Here is a 16,084-nt window from a genome sequence, read left to right on the forward strand (position 1 = left end):
GTGTGCTGGCTACTCAAATGATCCAATTAAGGAGGCCATTTAGTCAGCAGCAGCAGAAGTCCTGTGCCTGGACGCTCCAACAGCGGCCAGACACAAGCAGAAGCAGCAGAAGCAGCAGCAGCAGCACCACCTTTTGTTTTTTGGCTGCAGCAGCAGCAAGGCCCACAGGGCTGGCTAGCTGGCTAGCCAGCAAGCAGGTAGCAATGAAAGTAGGAATCTTTCTTTTTAACCCTGTAAGGGGGTGGTGCACTGTACCCGAAGATACTGCCATATCGGGTCAATGCATAGGGCGACGGAAGCAAGCTTCGAAATCGGCCCCCGTTCTCAAAAATCCATTTAATATATGGTCCCCAGATAGGGGACGTATCAGATATTAAACTGATAAGAACAGATACTACACTTGATCTTAGCCAAAAGGCCGAGAAGCGATAACCGTGAAAGGGGCGGGCCCAACAAGGTCCCCTTCATGGGCACTATCACTGCTTGCTGTCAGGGAGGCTGCCAGACAATTTTCCATGCACACTCTGGGCTGGGGGGCAGTCAACCACCAGTACACACAGCAGAACCTAAACCCATACCATTATTGCTAAGCAGCAAGACAGGGGCCCATTGCACTCCCACGGGGCCTTTTTAAATGCAATCCATAACCCGGATTTGCCAGGAACCCTTCTTACTCCTCCTACTTGCATGTGACACTGGGCTTAGGATCTGCATAGGAAACACACACACAAGCACACACCTACCTTTGTTGCCTGCAGATGCCTCCTTGGCTGTCCCCAAACGGTATCAAACCAACACCCACGGGAAGCTGTAAGCATAGAGGACATGCCTGCACCCCATTGGACTTACCTGTGTGGGTTAAACCCGGGTTATTTGACAACCTATGGCGGTGATGGTTCTGCTCAGGCAGAGCAGTGCTGATGCTCCTCATAAAGCTGTCGCTGCTGTGAAGGTTCTAGGTGACATCACAAATCCCTATGGTTACATACACAACAAAGCTGGGTTGTTGTTGTTTACACTCTGCAAGGCCTGTGGAAGTGAGTGACATCATAGCACTGTAGTTCTGAGGGTTCTAGATGGATGCAACAATCTCCTGTTGCTTCTATGAAGGCCATAATAGACGACATCACCAAACAGCTCCATAGTCACATACACAGCAAAGGAGAGATGTTGTTTACACCTAGTGATGTCAGTGGTATTGAGTGACATCACAGCACAGTGCTAAGGCTCCTGGGCCTGGACACAGCAGCGGCTGCAATATCTCAACGGAGAATACGTTTATATATATGTGTGTGTGTGCGCGTATATATATATATATATATATATATATATATATATATATATATATTTCTCCGCCGAAATCACTTTTAAACCCATTTCCACCTTTTTTTCCCTTCTCTTCCTCTTACTTTTTTTTCACGTTTTTTTACGTTTTTCTCCTTTTCGCCTCTTTTCTGGGCGTATTATTCTTCTTTTTCTTCTTTTTTTTCGTCTAATGCATACCCCATCAGTGCAGCAATGCTTATTCAATACCGCCAGCAGATGGAGACACTGGGGGATAATTTTCTAAGGATTTATACTGATTTTTCCTGTCTGAATTTGTCGCACAGAAAGTTGCAGGCCAAATATGTGTGACATTTCTGCGACTTTAGCTTCTAGAGCATTTTTACAACATTATACATAGGTGCTGAATACATAAAAAGCGACTGTTCAGCGACAGACAAGTCGCATCGGCTGAAAGTAGGCCAGAATGTCAGTCCATGTTGGAGCAGGTTTAGATACAGTCTAAAGTATAGATCTCAAAGTCTGTGCACAGAATTTAGCAAGGGCCTCGCACCTTCTGATGCATCAGGTAGGTGCACAATAGCATAGCCTAACCCTCTGTACTTTGGTCTATATTGATGCGGGACATAGACAGCCAGCTGATGACCAATCCATTAGTGCAATGGATGGCTGGAAGCATTTGTCTTTGCCTTTGCAATACCACAGAAGCAATGCATGGTCAATGTACAGCAATGACACACCTGTGTGAACAGCCAGGAGACCCCCCCCCCATGTTATGTTACATAGTTACATAGTTAGTACGGTCGAAAAAAGACATATGTCCATCAAGTTCAACCAGGGAATTAAGGGGTAGGGGTGTGGCGCGATATTGGGGAAGGGATGAGATTTTATATTTCTTCATAAGCATTAATCTTATTTTGTCAATTAGGAACATTCAGCACCCACCCGCTATCAAGGCAGCTGCCTATCATGTCATGCCCTACCTGCACAGGTGTGCTGGCTACTCAAATGATCCAATTAAGGAGGCCATTTAGTCAGCAGCAGCAGAAGTCCTGTGCCTGGACGCTCCAACAGCGGCCAGACACAAGCAGAAGCAGCAGAAGCAGCAGCAGCAGCACCACCTTTTGTTTTTTGGCTGCAGCAGCAGCAAGGCCCACAGGGCTGGCTAGCTGGCTAGCCAGCAAGCAGGTAGCAATGAAAGTAGGAATCTTTCTTTTTAACCCTGTAAGGGGGTGGTGCACTGTACCCGAAGATACTGCCATATCGGGTCAATGCATAGGGCGACGGAAGCAAGCTTCGAAATCGGCCCCCGTTCTCAAAAATCCATTTAATATATGGTCCCCAGATAGGGGACGTATCAGATATTAAACTGATAAGAACAGATACTACACTTGATCTTAGCCAAAAGGCCGAGAAGCGATAACCGTGAAAGGGGCGGGCCCAACAAGGTCCCCTTCATGGGCACTATCACTGCTTGCTGTCAGGGAGGCTGCCAGACAATTTTCCATGCACACTCTGGGCTGGGGGGCAGTCAACCACCAGTACACACAGCAGAACCTAAACCCATACCATTATTGCTAAGCAGCAAGACAGGGGCCCATTGCACTCCCACGGGGCCTTTTTAAATGCAATCCATAACCCGGATTTGCCAGGAACCCTTCTTACTCCTCCTACTTGCATGTGACACTGGGCTTAGGATCTGCATAGGAAACACACACACAAGCACACACCTACCTTTGTTGCCTGCAGATGCCTCCTTGGCTGTCCCCAAACGGTATCAAACCAACACCCACGGGAAGCTGTAAGCATAGAGGACATGCCTGCACCCCATTGGACTTACCTGTGTGGGTTAAACCCGGGTTATTTGACAACCTATGGCGGTGATGGTTCTGCTCAGGCAGAGCAGTGCTGATGCTCCTCATAAAGCTGTCGCTGCTGTGAAGGTTCTAGGTGACATCACAAATCCCTATGGTTACATACACAACAAAGCTGGGTTGTTGTTGTTTACACTCTGCAAGGCCTGTGGAAGTGAGTGACATCATAGCACTGTAGTTCTGAGGGTTCTAGATGGATGCAACAATCTCCTGTTGCTTCTATGAAGGCCATAATAGACGACATCACCAAACAGCTCCATAGTCACATACACAGCAAAGGAGAGATGTTGTTTACACCTAGTGATGTCAGTGGTATTGAGTGACATCACAGCACAGTGCTAAGGCTCCTGGGCCTGGACACAGCAGCGGCTGCAATATCTCAACGGAGAATACGTTTATATATATGTGTGTGTGTGCGCGTATATATATATATATATATATATATATATATATATATATATATATATTTCTCCGCCGAAATCACTTTTAAACCCATTTCCACCTTTTTTTCCCTTCTCTTCCTCTTACTTTTTTTTCACGTTTTTTTACGTTTTTCTCCTTTTCGCCTCTTTTCTGGGCGTATTATTCTTCTTTTTCTTCTTTTTTTTCGTCTAATGCATACCCCATCAGTGCAGCAATGCTTATTCAATACCGCCAGCAGATGGAGACACTGGGGGATAATTTTCTAAGGATTTATACTGATTTTTCCTGTCTGAATTTGTCGCACAGAAAGTTGCAGGCCAAATATGTGTGACATTTCTGCGACTTTAGCTTCTAGAGCATTTTTACAACATTATACATAGGTGCTGAATACATAAAAAGCGACTGTTCAGCGACAGACAAGTCGCATCGGCTGAAAGTAGGCCAGAATGTCAGTCCATGTTGGAGCAGGTTTAGATACAGTCTAAAGTATAGATCTCAAAGTCTGTGCACAGAATTTAGCAAGGGCCTCGCACCTTCTGATGCATCAGGTAGGTGCACAATAGCATAGCCTAACCCTCTGTACTTTGGTCTATATTGATGCGGGACATAGACAGCCAGCTGATGACCAATCCATTAGTGCAATGGATGGCTGGAAGCATTTGTCTTTGCCTTTGCAATACCACAGAAGCAATGCATGGTCAATGTACAGCAATGACACACCTGTGTGAACAGCCAGGAGACCCCCCCCCCATGTTATGTTACATAGTTACATAGTTAGTACGGTCGAAAAAAGACATATGTCCATCAAGTTCAACCAGGGAATTAAGGGGTAGGGGTGTGGCGCGATATTGGGGAAGGGATGAGATTTTATATTTCTTCATAAGCATTAATCTTATTTTGTCAATTAGGAACATTCAGCACCCACCCGCTATCAAGGCAGCTGCCTATCATGTCATGCCCTACCTGCACAGGTGTGCTGGCTACTCAAATGATCCAATTAAGGAGGCCATTTAGTCAGCAGCAGCAGAAGTCCTGTGCCTGGACGCTCCAACAGCGGCCAGACACAAGCAGAAGCAGCAGAAGCAGCAGCAGCAGCACCACCTTTTGTTTTTTGGCTGCAGCAGCAGCAAGGCCCACAGGGCTGGCTAGCTGGCTAGCCAGCAAGCAGGTAGCAATGAAAGTAGGAATCTTTCTTTTTAACCCTGTAAGGGGGTGGTGCACTGTACCCGAAGATACTGCCATATCGGGTCAATGCATAGGGCGACGGAAGCAAGCTTCGAAATCGGCCCCCGTTCTCAAAAATCCATTTAATATATGGTCCCCAGATAGGGGACGTATCAGATATTAAACTGATAAGAACAGATACTACACTTGATCTTAGCCAAAAGGCCGAGAAGCGATAACCGTGAAAGGGGCGGGCCCAACAAGGTCCCCTTCATGGGCACTATCACTGCTTGCTGTCAGGGAGGCTGCCAGACAATTTTCCATGCACACTCTGGGCTGGGGGGCAGTCAACCACCAGTACACACAGCAGAACCTAAACCCATACCATTATTGCTAAGCAGCAAGACAGGGGCCCATTGCACTCCCACGGGGCCTTTTTAAATGCAATCCATAACCCGGATTTGCCAGGAACCCTTCTTACTCCTCCTACTTGCATGTGACACTGGGCTTAGGATCTGCATAGGAAACACACACACAAGCACACACCTACCTTTGTTGCCTGCAGATGCCTCCTTGGCTGTCCCCAAACGGTATCAAACCAACACCCACGGGAAGCTGTAAGCATAGAGGACATGCCTGCACCCCATTGGACTTACCTGTGTGGGTTAAACCCGGGTTATTTGACAACCTATGGCGGTGATGGTTCTGCTCAGGCAGAGCAGTGCTGATGCTCCTCATAAAGCTGTCGCTGCTGTGAAGGTTCTAGGTGACATCACAAATCCCTATGGTTACATACACAACAAAGCTGGGTTGTTGTTGTTTACACTCTGCAAGGCCTGTGGAAGTGAGTGACATCATAGCACTGTAGTTCTGAGGGTTCTAGATGGATGCAACAATCTCCTGTTGCTTCTATGAAGGCCATAATAGACGACATCACCAAACAGCTCCATAGTCACATACACAGCAAAGGAGAGATGTTGTTTACACCTAGTGATGTCAGTGGTATTGAGTGACATCACAGCACAGTGCTAAGGCTCCTGGGCCTGGACACAGCAGCGGCTGCAATATCTCAACGGAGAATACGTTTACATATATGTGTGTGTGTGCGCGTATATATATATATATATATATATATATATATATATATATATATTTCTCCGCCGAAATCACTTTTAAACCCATTTCCACCTTTTTTTCCCTTCTCTTCCTCTTACTTTTTTTTCACGTTTTTTTACGTTTTTCTCCTTTTCGCCTCTTTTCTGGGCGTATTATTCTTCTTTTTCTTCTTTTTTTTCGTCTAATCCATACCCCATCAGTGCAGCAATGCTTATTCAATACCGCCAGCAGATGGAGACACTGGGGGATAATTTTCTAAGGATTTATACTGATTTTTCCTGTCTGAATTTGTCGCACAGAAAGTTGCAGGCCAAATATGTGTGACATTTCTGCGACTTTAGCTTCTAGAGCATTTTTACAACATTATACATAGGTGCTGAATACATAAAAAGCGACTGTTCAGCGACAGACAAGTCGCATCGGCTGAAAGTAGGCCAGAATGTCAGTCCATGTTGGAGCAGGTTTAGATACAGTCTAAAGTATAGATCTCAAAGTCTGTGCACAGAATTTAGCAAGGGCCTCGCACCTTCTGATGCATCAGGTAGGTGCACAATAGCATAGCCTAACCCTCTGTACTTTGGTCTATATTGATGCGGGACATAGACAGCCAGCTGATGACCAATCCATTAGTGCAATGGATGGCTGGAAGCATTTGTCTTTGCCTTTGCAATACCACAGAAGCAATGCATGGTCAATGTACAGCAATGACACACCTGTGTGAACAGCCAGGAGACCCCCCCCCCCATGTTATGTTACATAGTTACATAGTTAGTACGGTCGAAAAAAGACATATGTCCATCAAGTTCAACCAGGGAATTAAGGGGTAGGGGTGTGGCGCGATATTGGGGAAGGGATGAGATTTTATATTTCTTCATAAGCATTAATCTTATTTTGTCAATTAGGAACATTCAGCACCCACCCGCTATCAAGGCAGCTGCCTATCATGTCATGCCCTACCTGCACAGGTGTGCTGGCTACTCCAATGATCCAATTAAGGAGGCCATTTAGTCAGCAGCAGCAGAAGTCCTGTGCCTGGACGCTCCAACAGCGGCCAGACACAAGCAGAAGCAGCAGAAGCAGCAGCAGCAGCACCACCTTTTGTTTTTTGGCTGCAGCAGCAGCAAGGCCCACAGGGCTGGCTAGCTGGCTAGCCAGCAAGCAGGTAGCAATGAAAGTAGGAATCTTTCTTTTTAACCCTGTAAGGGGGTGGTGCACTGTACCCGAAGATACTGCCATATCGGGTCAATGCATAGGGCGACGGAAGCAAGCTTCGAAATCGGCCCCCGTTCTCAAAAATCCATTTAATATATGGTCCCCAGATAGGGGACGTATCAGATATTAAACTGATAAGAACAGATACTACACTTGATCTTAGCCAAAAGGCCGAGAAGCGATAACCGTGAAAGGGGCGGGCCCAACAAGGTCCCCTTCATGGGCACTATCACTGCTTGCTGTCAGGGAGGCTGCCAGACAATTTTCCATGCACACTCTGGGCTGGGGGGCAGTCAACCACCAGTACACACAGCAGAACCTAAACCCATACCATTATTGCTAAGCAGCAAGACAGGGGCCCATTGCACTCCCACGGGGCCTTTTTAAATGCAATCCATAACCCGGATTTGCCAGGAACCCTTCTTACTCCTCCTACTTGCATGTGACACTGGGCTTAGGATCTGCATAGGAAACACACACACAAGCACACACCTACCTTTGTTGCCTGCAGATGCCTCCTTGGCTGTCCCCAAACGGTATCAAACCAACACCCACGGGAAGCTGTAAGCATAGAGGACATGCCTGCACCCCATTGGACTTACCTGTGTGGGTTAAACCCGGGTTATTTGACAACCTATGGCGGTGATGGTTCTGCTCAGGCAGAGCAGTGCTGATGCTCCTCATAAAGCTGTCGCTGCTGTGAAGGTTCTAGGTGACATCACAAATCCCTATGGTTACATACACAACAAAGCTGGGTTGTTGTTGTTTACACTCTGCAAGGCCTGTGGAAGTGAGTGACATCATAGCACTGTAGTTCTGAGGGTTCTAGATGGATGCAACAATCTCCTGTTGCTTCTATGAAGGCCATAATAGACGACATCACCAAACAGCTCCATAGTCACATACACAGCAAAGGAGAGATGTTGTTTACACCTAGTGATGTCAGTGGTATTGAGTGACATCACAGCACAGTGCTAAGGCTCCTGGGCCTGGACACAGCAGCGGCTGCAATATCTCAACGGAGAATACGTTTATATATATGTGTGTGTGTGCGCGTATATATATATATATATATATATATATATATATATATATATATATATTTCTCCGCCGAAATCACTTTTAAACCCATTTCCACCTTTTTTTCCCTTCTCTTCCTCTTACTTTTTTTTCACGTTTTTTTAAGTTTTTCTCCTTTTCGCCTCTTTTCTGGGCGTATTATTCTTCTTTTTCTTCTTTTTTTTCGTCTAATGCATACCCCATCAGTGCAGCAATGCTTATTCAATACCGCCAGCAGATGGAGACACTGGGGGATAATTTTCTAAGGATTTATACTGATTTTTCCTGTCTGAATTTGTCGCACAGAAAGTTGCAGGCCAAATATGTGTGACATTTCTGCGACTTTAGCTTCTAGAGCATTTTTACAACATTATACATAGGTGCTGAATACATAAAAAGCGACTGTTCAGCGACAGACAAGTCGCATCGGCTGAAAGTAGGCCAGAATGTCAGTCCATGTTGGAGCAGGTTTAGATACAGTCTAAAGTATAGATCTCAAAGTCTGTGCACAGAATTTAGCAAGGGCCTCGCACCTTCTGATGCATCAGGTAGGTGCACAATAGCATAGCCTAACCCTCTGTACTTTGGTCTATATTGATGCGGGACATAGACAGCCAGCTGATGACCAATCCATTAGTGCAATGGATGGCTGGAAGCATTTGTCTTTGCCTTTGCAATACCACAGAAGCAATGCATGGTCAATGTACAGCAATGACACACCTGTGTGAACAGCCAGGAGACCCCCCCCCCATGTTATGTTACATAGTTACATAGTTAGTACGGTCGAAAAAAGACATATGTCCATCAAGTTCAACCAGGGAATTAAGGGGTAGGGGTGTGGCGCGATATTGGGGAAGGGATGAGATTTTATATTTCTTCATAAGCATTAATCTTATTTTGTCAATTAGGAACATTCAGCACCCACCCGCTATCAAGGCAGCTGCCTATCATGTCATGCCCTACCTGCACAGGTGTGCTGGCTACTCAAATGATCCAATTAAGGAGGCCATTTAGTCAGCAGCAGCAGAAGTCCTGTGCCTGGACGCTCCAACAGCGGCCAGACACAAGCAGAAGCAGCAGAAGCAGCAGCAGCAGCACCACCTTTTGTTCTTTGGCTGCAGCAGCAGCAAGGCCCACAGGGCTGGCTAGCTGGCTAGCCAGCAAGCAGGTAGCAATGAAAGTAGGAATCTTTCTTTTTAACCCTGTAAGGGGGTGGTGCACTGTACCCGAAGATACTGCCATATCGGGTCAATGCATAGGGCGACGGAAGCAAGCTTCGAAATCGGCCCCCGTTCTCAAAAATCCATTTAATATATGGTCCCCAGATAGGGGACGTATCAGATATTAAACTGATAAGAACAGATACTACACTTGATCTTAGCCAAAAGGCCGAGAAGCGATAACCGTGAAAGGGGCGGGCCCAACAAGGTCCCCTTCATGGGCACTATCACTGCTTGCTGTCAGGGAGGCTGCCAGACAATTTTCCATGCACACTCTGGGCTGGGGGGCAGTCAACCACCAGTACACACAGCAGAACCTAAACCCATACCATTATTGCTAAGCAGCAAGACAGGGGCCCATTGCACTCCCACGGGGCCTTTTTAAATGCAATCCATAACCCGGATTTGCCAGGAACCCTTCTTACTCCTCCTACTTGCATGTGACACTGGGCTTAGGATCTGCATAGGAAACACACACACAAGCACACACCTACCTTTGTTGCCTGCAGATGCCTCCTTGGCTGTCCCCAAACGGTATCAAACCAACACCCACGGGAAGCTGTAAGCATAGAGGACATGCCTGCACCCCATTGGACTTACCTGTGTGGATTAAACCCGGGTTATTTGACAACCTATGGCGGTGATGGTTCTGCTCAGGCAGAGCAGTGCTGATGCTCCTCATAAAGCTGTCGCTGCTGTGAAGGTTCTAGGTGACATCACAAATCCCTATGGTTACATACACAACAAAGCTGGGTTGTTGTTGTTTACACTCTGCAAGGCCTGTGGAAGTGAGTGACATCATAGCACTGTAGTTCTGAGGGTTCTAGATGGATGCAACAATCTCCTGTTGCTTCTATGAAGGCCATAATAGACGACATCACCAAACAGCTCCATAGTCACATACACAGCAAAGGAGAGATGTTGTTTACACCTAGTGATGTCAGTGGTATTGAGTGACATCACAGCACAGTGCTAAGGCTCCTGGGCCTGGACACAGCAGCGGCTGCAATATCTCAACGGAGAATACGTTTATATATATGTGTGTGTGTGCGCGTATATATATATATATATATATATATATATATATATATATATATATATATTTCTCCGCCGAAATCACTTTTAAACCCATTTCCACCTTTTTTTCCCTTCTCTTCCTCTTACTTTTTTTTCACGTTTTTTTACGTTTTTCTCCTTTTCGCCTCTTTTCTGGGCGTATTATTCTTCTTTTTCTTCTTTTTTTTCGTCTAATGCATACCCCATCAGTGCAGCAATGCTTATTCAATACCGCCAGCAGATGGAGACACTGGGGGATAATTTTCTAAGGATTTATACTGATTTTTCCTGTCTGAATTTGTCGCACAGAAAGTTGCAGGCCAAATATGTGTGACATTTCTGCGACTTTAGCTTCTAGAGCATTTTTACAACATTATACATAGGTGCTGAATACATAAAAAGCGACTGTTCAGCGACAGACAAGTCGCATCGGCTGAAAGTAGGCCAGAATGTCAGTCCATGTTGGAGCAGGTTTAGATACAGTCTAAAGTATAGATCTCAAAGTCTGTGCACAGAATTTAGCAAGGGCCTCGCACCTTCTGATGCATCAGGTAGGTGCACAATAGCATAGCCTAACCCTCTGTACTTTGGTCTATATTGATGCGGGACATAGACAGCCAGCTGATGACCAATCCATTAGTGCAATGGATGGCTGGAAGCATTTGTCTTTGCCTTTGCAATACCACAGAAGCAATGCATGGTCAATGTACAGCAATGACACACCTGTGTGAACAGCCAGGAGACCCCCCCCCCATGTTATGTTACATAGTTACATAGTTAGTACGGTCGAAAAAAGACATATGTCCATCAAGTTCAACCAGGGAATTAAGGGGTAGGGGTGTGGCGCGATATTGGGGAAGGGATGAGATTTTATATTTCTTCATTAGCATTAATCTTATTTTGTCAATTAGGAACATTCAGCACCCACCCGCTATCAAGGCAGCTGCCTATCATGTCATGCCCTACCTGCACAGGTGTGCTGGCTACTCAAATGATCCAATTAAGGAGGCCATTTAGTCAGCAGCAGCAGAAGTCCTGTGCCTGGACGCTCCAACAGCGGCCAGACACAAGCAGAAGCAGCAGAAGCAGCAGCAGCAGCACCACCTTTTGTTTTTTGGCTGCAGCAGCAGCAAGGCCCACAGGGCTGGCTAGCTGGCTAGCCAGCAAGCAGGTAGCAATGAAAGTAGGAATCTTTCTTTTTAACCCTGTAAGGGGGTGGTGCACTGTACCCGAAGATACTGCCATATCGGGTCAATGCATAGGGCGACGGAAGCAAGCTTCGAAATCGGCCCCCGTTCTCAAAAATCCATTTAATATATGGTCCCCAGATAGGGGACGTATCAGATATTAAACTGATAAGAACAGATACTACACTTGATCTTAGCCAAAAGGCCGAGAAGCGATAACCGTGAAAGGGGCGGGCCCAACAAGGTCCCCTTCATGGGCACTATCACTGCTTGCTGTCAGGGAGGCTGCCAGACAATTTTCCATGCACACTCTGGGCTGGGGGGCAGTCAACCACCAGTACACACAGCAGAACCTAAACCCATACCATTATTGCTAAGCAGCAAGACAGGGGCCCATTGCACTCCCACGGGGCCTTTTTAAATGCAATCCATAACCCGGATTTGCCAGGAACCCTTCTTACTCCTCCTACTTGCATGTGACACTGGGCTTAGGATCTGCATAGGAAACACACACACAAGCACACACCTACCTTTGTTGCCTGCAGATGCCTCCTTGGCTGTCCCCAAACGGTATCAAACCAACACCCACGGGAAGCTGTAAGCATAGAGGACATGCCTGCACCCCATTGGACTTACCTGTGTGGGTTAAACCCGGGTTATTTGACAACCTATGGCGGTGATGGTTCTGCTCAGGCAGAGCAGTGCTGATGCTCCTCATAAAGCTGTCGCTGCTGTGAAGGTTCTAGGTGACATCACAAATCCCTATGGTTACATACACAACAAAGCTGGGTTGTTGTTGTTTACACTCTGCAAGGCCTGTGGAAGTGAGTGACATCATAGCACTGTAGTTCTGAGGGTTCTAGATGGATGCAACAATCTCCTGTTGCTTCTATGAAGGCCATAATAGACGACATCACCAAACAGCTCCATAGTCACATACACAGCAAAGGAGAGATGTTGTTTACACCTAGTGATGTCAGTGGTATTGAGTGACATCACAGCACAGTGCTAAGGCTCCTGGGCCTGGACACAGCAGCGGCTGCAATATCTCAACGGAGAATACGTTTATATATATGTGTGTGTGTGCGCGTATATATATATATATATATATATATATATATATATATATATATATTTCTCCGCCGAAATCACTTTTAAACCCATTTCCACCTTTTTTTCCCTTCTCTTCCTCTTACTTTTTTTTCACGTTTTTTTACGTTTTTCTCCTTTTCGCCTCTTTTCTGGGCGTATTATTCTTCTTTTTCTTCTTTTTTTTCGTCTAATGCATACCCCATCAGTGCAGCAATGCTTATTCAATACCGCCAGCAGATGGAGACACTGGGGGATAATTTTCTAAGGATTTATACTGATTTTTCCTGTCTGAATTTGTCGCACAGAAAGTTGCAGGCCAAATATGTGTGACATTTCTGCGACTTTAGCTTCTAGAGCATTTTTACAACATTATACATAGGTGCTGAATACATAAAAAGCGACTGTTCAGCGACAGACAAGTCGCATCGGCTGAAAGTAGGCCAGAATGTCAGTCCATGTTGGAGCAGGTTTAGATACAGTCTAAAGTATAGATCTCAAAGTCTGTGCACAGAATTTAGCAAGGGCCTCGCACCTTCTGATGCATCAGGTAGGTGCACAATAGCATAGCCTAACCCTCTGTACTTTGGTCTATATTGATGCGGGACATAGACAGCCAGCTGATGACCAATCCATTAGTGCAATGGATGGCTGGAAGCATTTGTCTTTGCCTTTGCAATACCACAGAAGCAATGCATGGTCAATGTACAGCAATGACACACCTGTGTGAACAGCCAGGAGACCCCCCCCCCATGTTATGTTACATAGTTACATAGTTAGTACGGTCGAAAAAAGACATATGTCCATCAAGTTCAACCAGGGAATTAAGGGGTAGGGGTGTGGCGCGATATTGGGGAAGGGATGAGATTTTATATTTCTTCATAAGCATTAATCTTATTTTGTCAATTAGGAACATTCAGCACCCACCCGCTATCAAGGCAGCTGCCTATCATGTCATGCCCTACCTGCACAGGTGTGCTGGCTACTCAAATGATCCAATTAAGGAGGCCATTTAGTCAGCAGCAGCAGAAGTCCTGTGCCTGGACGCTCCAACAGCGGCCAGACACAAGCAGAAGCAGCAGAAGCAGCAGCAGCAGCACCACCTTTTGTTTTTTGGCTGCAGCAGCAAGGCCCACAGGGCTGGCTAGCTGGCTAGCCAGCAAGCAGGTAGCAATGAAAGTAGGAATCTTTCTTTTTAACCCTGTAAGGGGGTGGTGCACTGTACCCGAAGATACTGCCATATCGGGTCAATGCATAGGGCGACGGAAGCAAGCTTCGAAATCGGCCCCCGTTCTCAAAAATCCATTTAATATATGGTCCCCAGATAGGGGACGTATCAGATATTAAACTGATAAGAACAGATACTACACTTGATCTTAGCCAAAAGGCCGAGAAGCGATAACTGTGAAAGGGGCGGGCCCAACAAGGTCCCCTTCATGGGCACTATCACTGCTTGCTGTCAGGGAGGCTGCCAGACAATTTTCCATGCACACTCTGGGCTGGGGGGCAGTCAACCACCAGTACACACAGCAGAACCTAAACCCATACCATTATTGCTAAGCAGCAAGACAGGGGCCCATTGCACTCCCACGGGGCCTTTTTAAATGCAATCCATAACCCGGATTTGCCAGGAACCCTTCTTACTCCTCCTACTTGCATGTGACACTGGGCTTAGGATCTGCATAGGAAACACACACACAAGCACACACCTACCTTTGTTGCCTGCAGATGCCTCCTTGGCTGTCCCCAAACGGTATCAAACCAACACCCACGGGAAGCTGTAAGCATAGAGGACATGCCTGCACCCCATTGGACTTACCTGTGTGGGTTAAACCCGGGTTATTTGACAACCTATGGCGGTGATGGTTCTGCTCAGGCAGAGCAGTGCTGATGCTCCTCATAAAGCTGTCGCTGCTGTGAAGGTTCTAGGTGACATCACAAATCCCTATGGTTACATACACAACAAAGCTGGGTTGTTGTTGTTTACACTCTGCAAGGCCTGTGGAAGTGAGTGACATCATAGCACTGTAGTTCTGAGGGTTCTAGATGGATGCAACAATCTCCTGTTGCTTCTATGAAGGCCATAATAGACGACATCACCAAACAGCTCCATAGTCACATACACAGCAAAGGAGAGATGTTGTTTACACCTAGTGATGTCAGTGGTATTGAGTGACATCACAGCACAGTGCTAAGGCTCCTGGGCCTGGACACAGCAGCGGCTGCAATATCTCAACGGAGAATACGTTTATATATATGTGTGTGTGTGCGCGTATATATATATATATATATATATATATATATATATATATATATATTTCTCCGCCGAAATCACTTTTAAACCCATTTCCACCTTTTTTTCCCTTCTCTTCCTCTTACTTTTTTTTCACGTTTTTTTACGTTTTTCTCCTTTTCGCCTCTTTTCTGGGCGTATTATTCTTCTTTTTCTTCTTTTTTTTCGTCTAATGCATACCCCATCAGTGCAGCAATGCTTATTCAATACCGCCAGCAGATGGAGACACTGGGGGATAATTTTCTAAGGATTTATACTGATTTTTCCTGTCTGAATTTGTCGCACAGAAAGTTGCAGGCCAAATATGTGTGACATTTCTGCGACTTTAGCTTCTAGAGCATTTTTACAACATTATACATAGGTGCTGAATACATAAAAAGCGACTGTTCAGCGACAGACAAGTCGCATCGGCTGAAAGTAGGCCAGAATGTCAGTCCATGTTGGAGCAGGTTTAGATACAGTCTAAAGTATAGATCTCAAAGTCTGTGCACAGAATTTAGCAAGGGCCTCGCACCTTCTGATGCATCAGGTAGGTGCACAATAGCATAGCCTAACCCTCTGTACTTTGGTCTATATTGATGCGGGACATAGACAGCCAGCTGATGACCAATCCATTAGTGCAATGGATGGCTGGAAGCATTTGTCTTTGCCTTTGCAATACCACAGAAGCAATGCATGGTCAATGTACAGCAATGACACACCTGTGTGAACAGCCAGGAGACCCCCCCCCCATGTTATGTTACATAGTTACATAGTTAGTACGGTCGAAAAAAGACATATGTCCATCAAGTTCAACCAGGGAATTAAGGGGTAGGGGTGTGGCGCGATATTGGGGAAGGGATGAGATTTTATATTTCTTCATAAGCATTAATCTTATTTTGTCAATTAGGAACATTCAGCACCCACCCGCTATCAAGGCAGCTGCCTATCATGTCATGCCCTACCTGCACAGGTGTGCTGGCTACTCAAATGATCCAATTAAGGAGGCCATTTAGTCAGCAGCAGCAGAAGTCCTGTGCCTGGACGCTCCAACAGCGGCCAGACACAAGCAGAAGCAGCAGAAGCAGCAGCAGCAGCACCACCTTTTGTTCTTTGGCTGCAGCAGCA

General features: G+C 46.0%; 7 non-coding genes across 7 annotated transcripts; all 7 read right to left on the reverse strand.

Moving 5' to 3' along the window:
- Positions 1 to 239: 239 nt before the first annotated feature.
- LOC130310273 (U2 spliceosomal RNA) lies at positions 240 to 430 on the reverse strand. Its single transcript, XR_008858803.1, has one exon. It is a non-coding gene; the product is annotated as a U2 spliceosomal RNA (small nuclear RNA).
- A 2,084-nt stretch (positions 431 to 2,514) lies between these two features.
- Positions 2,515 to 2,705, reverse strand: LOC130310274 (U2 spliceosomal RNA). The gene has a single exon (XR_008858804.1). It is a non-coding gene; the product is annotated as a U2 spliceosomal RNA (small nuclear RNA).
- A 2,086-nt stretch (positions 2,706 to 4,791) lies between these two features.
- On the reverse strand, positions 4,792 to 4,982 carry LOC130310275 (U2 spliceosomal RNA). The gene has a single exon (XR_008858805.1). It is a non-coding gene; the product is annotated as a U2 spliceosomal RNA (small nuclear RNA).
- A 2,083-nt stretch (positions 4,983 to 7,065) lies between these two features.
- Positions 7,066 to 7,256, reverse strand: LOC130310276 (U2 spliceosomal RNA). The gene has a single exon (XR_008858806.1). It is a non-coding gene; the product is annotated as a U2 spliceosomal RNA (small nuclear RNA).
- A 2,086-nt stretch (positions 7,257 to 9,342) lies between these two features.
- Positions 9,343 to 9,533, reverse strand: LOC130310278 (U2 spliceosomal RNA). The gene has a single exon (XR_008858808.1). It is a non-coding gene; the product is annotated as a U2 spliceosomal RNA (small nuclear RNA).
- A 2,088-nt stretch (positions 9,534 to 11,621) lies between these two features.
- On the reverse strand, positions 11,622 to 11,812 carry LOC130310279 (U2 spliceosomal RNA). The gene has a single exon (XR_008858809.1). It is a non-coding gene; the product is annotated as a U2 spliceosomal RNA (small nuclear RNA).
- Positions 11,813 to 13,893: 2,081 nt separating this feature from the next.
- On the reverse strand, positions 13,894 to 14,084 carry LOC130310280 (U2 spliceosomal RNA). Its single transcript, XR_008858810.1, has one exon. It is a non-coding gene; the product is annotated as a U2 spliceosomal RNA (small nuclear RNA).
- Positions 14,085 to 16,084: the final 2,000 nt, after the last annotated feature.

Source organism: Hyla sarda, unplaced genomic scaffold (genome assembly GCF_029499605.1).
Source record: "Hyla sarda isolate aHylSar1 unplaced genomic scaffold, aHylSar1.hap1 scaffold_157, whole genome shotgun sequence".
NCBI lineage: Eukaryota > Metazoa > Chordata > Amphibia > Anura > Hylidae > Hyla > Hyla sarda.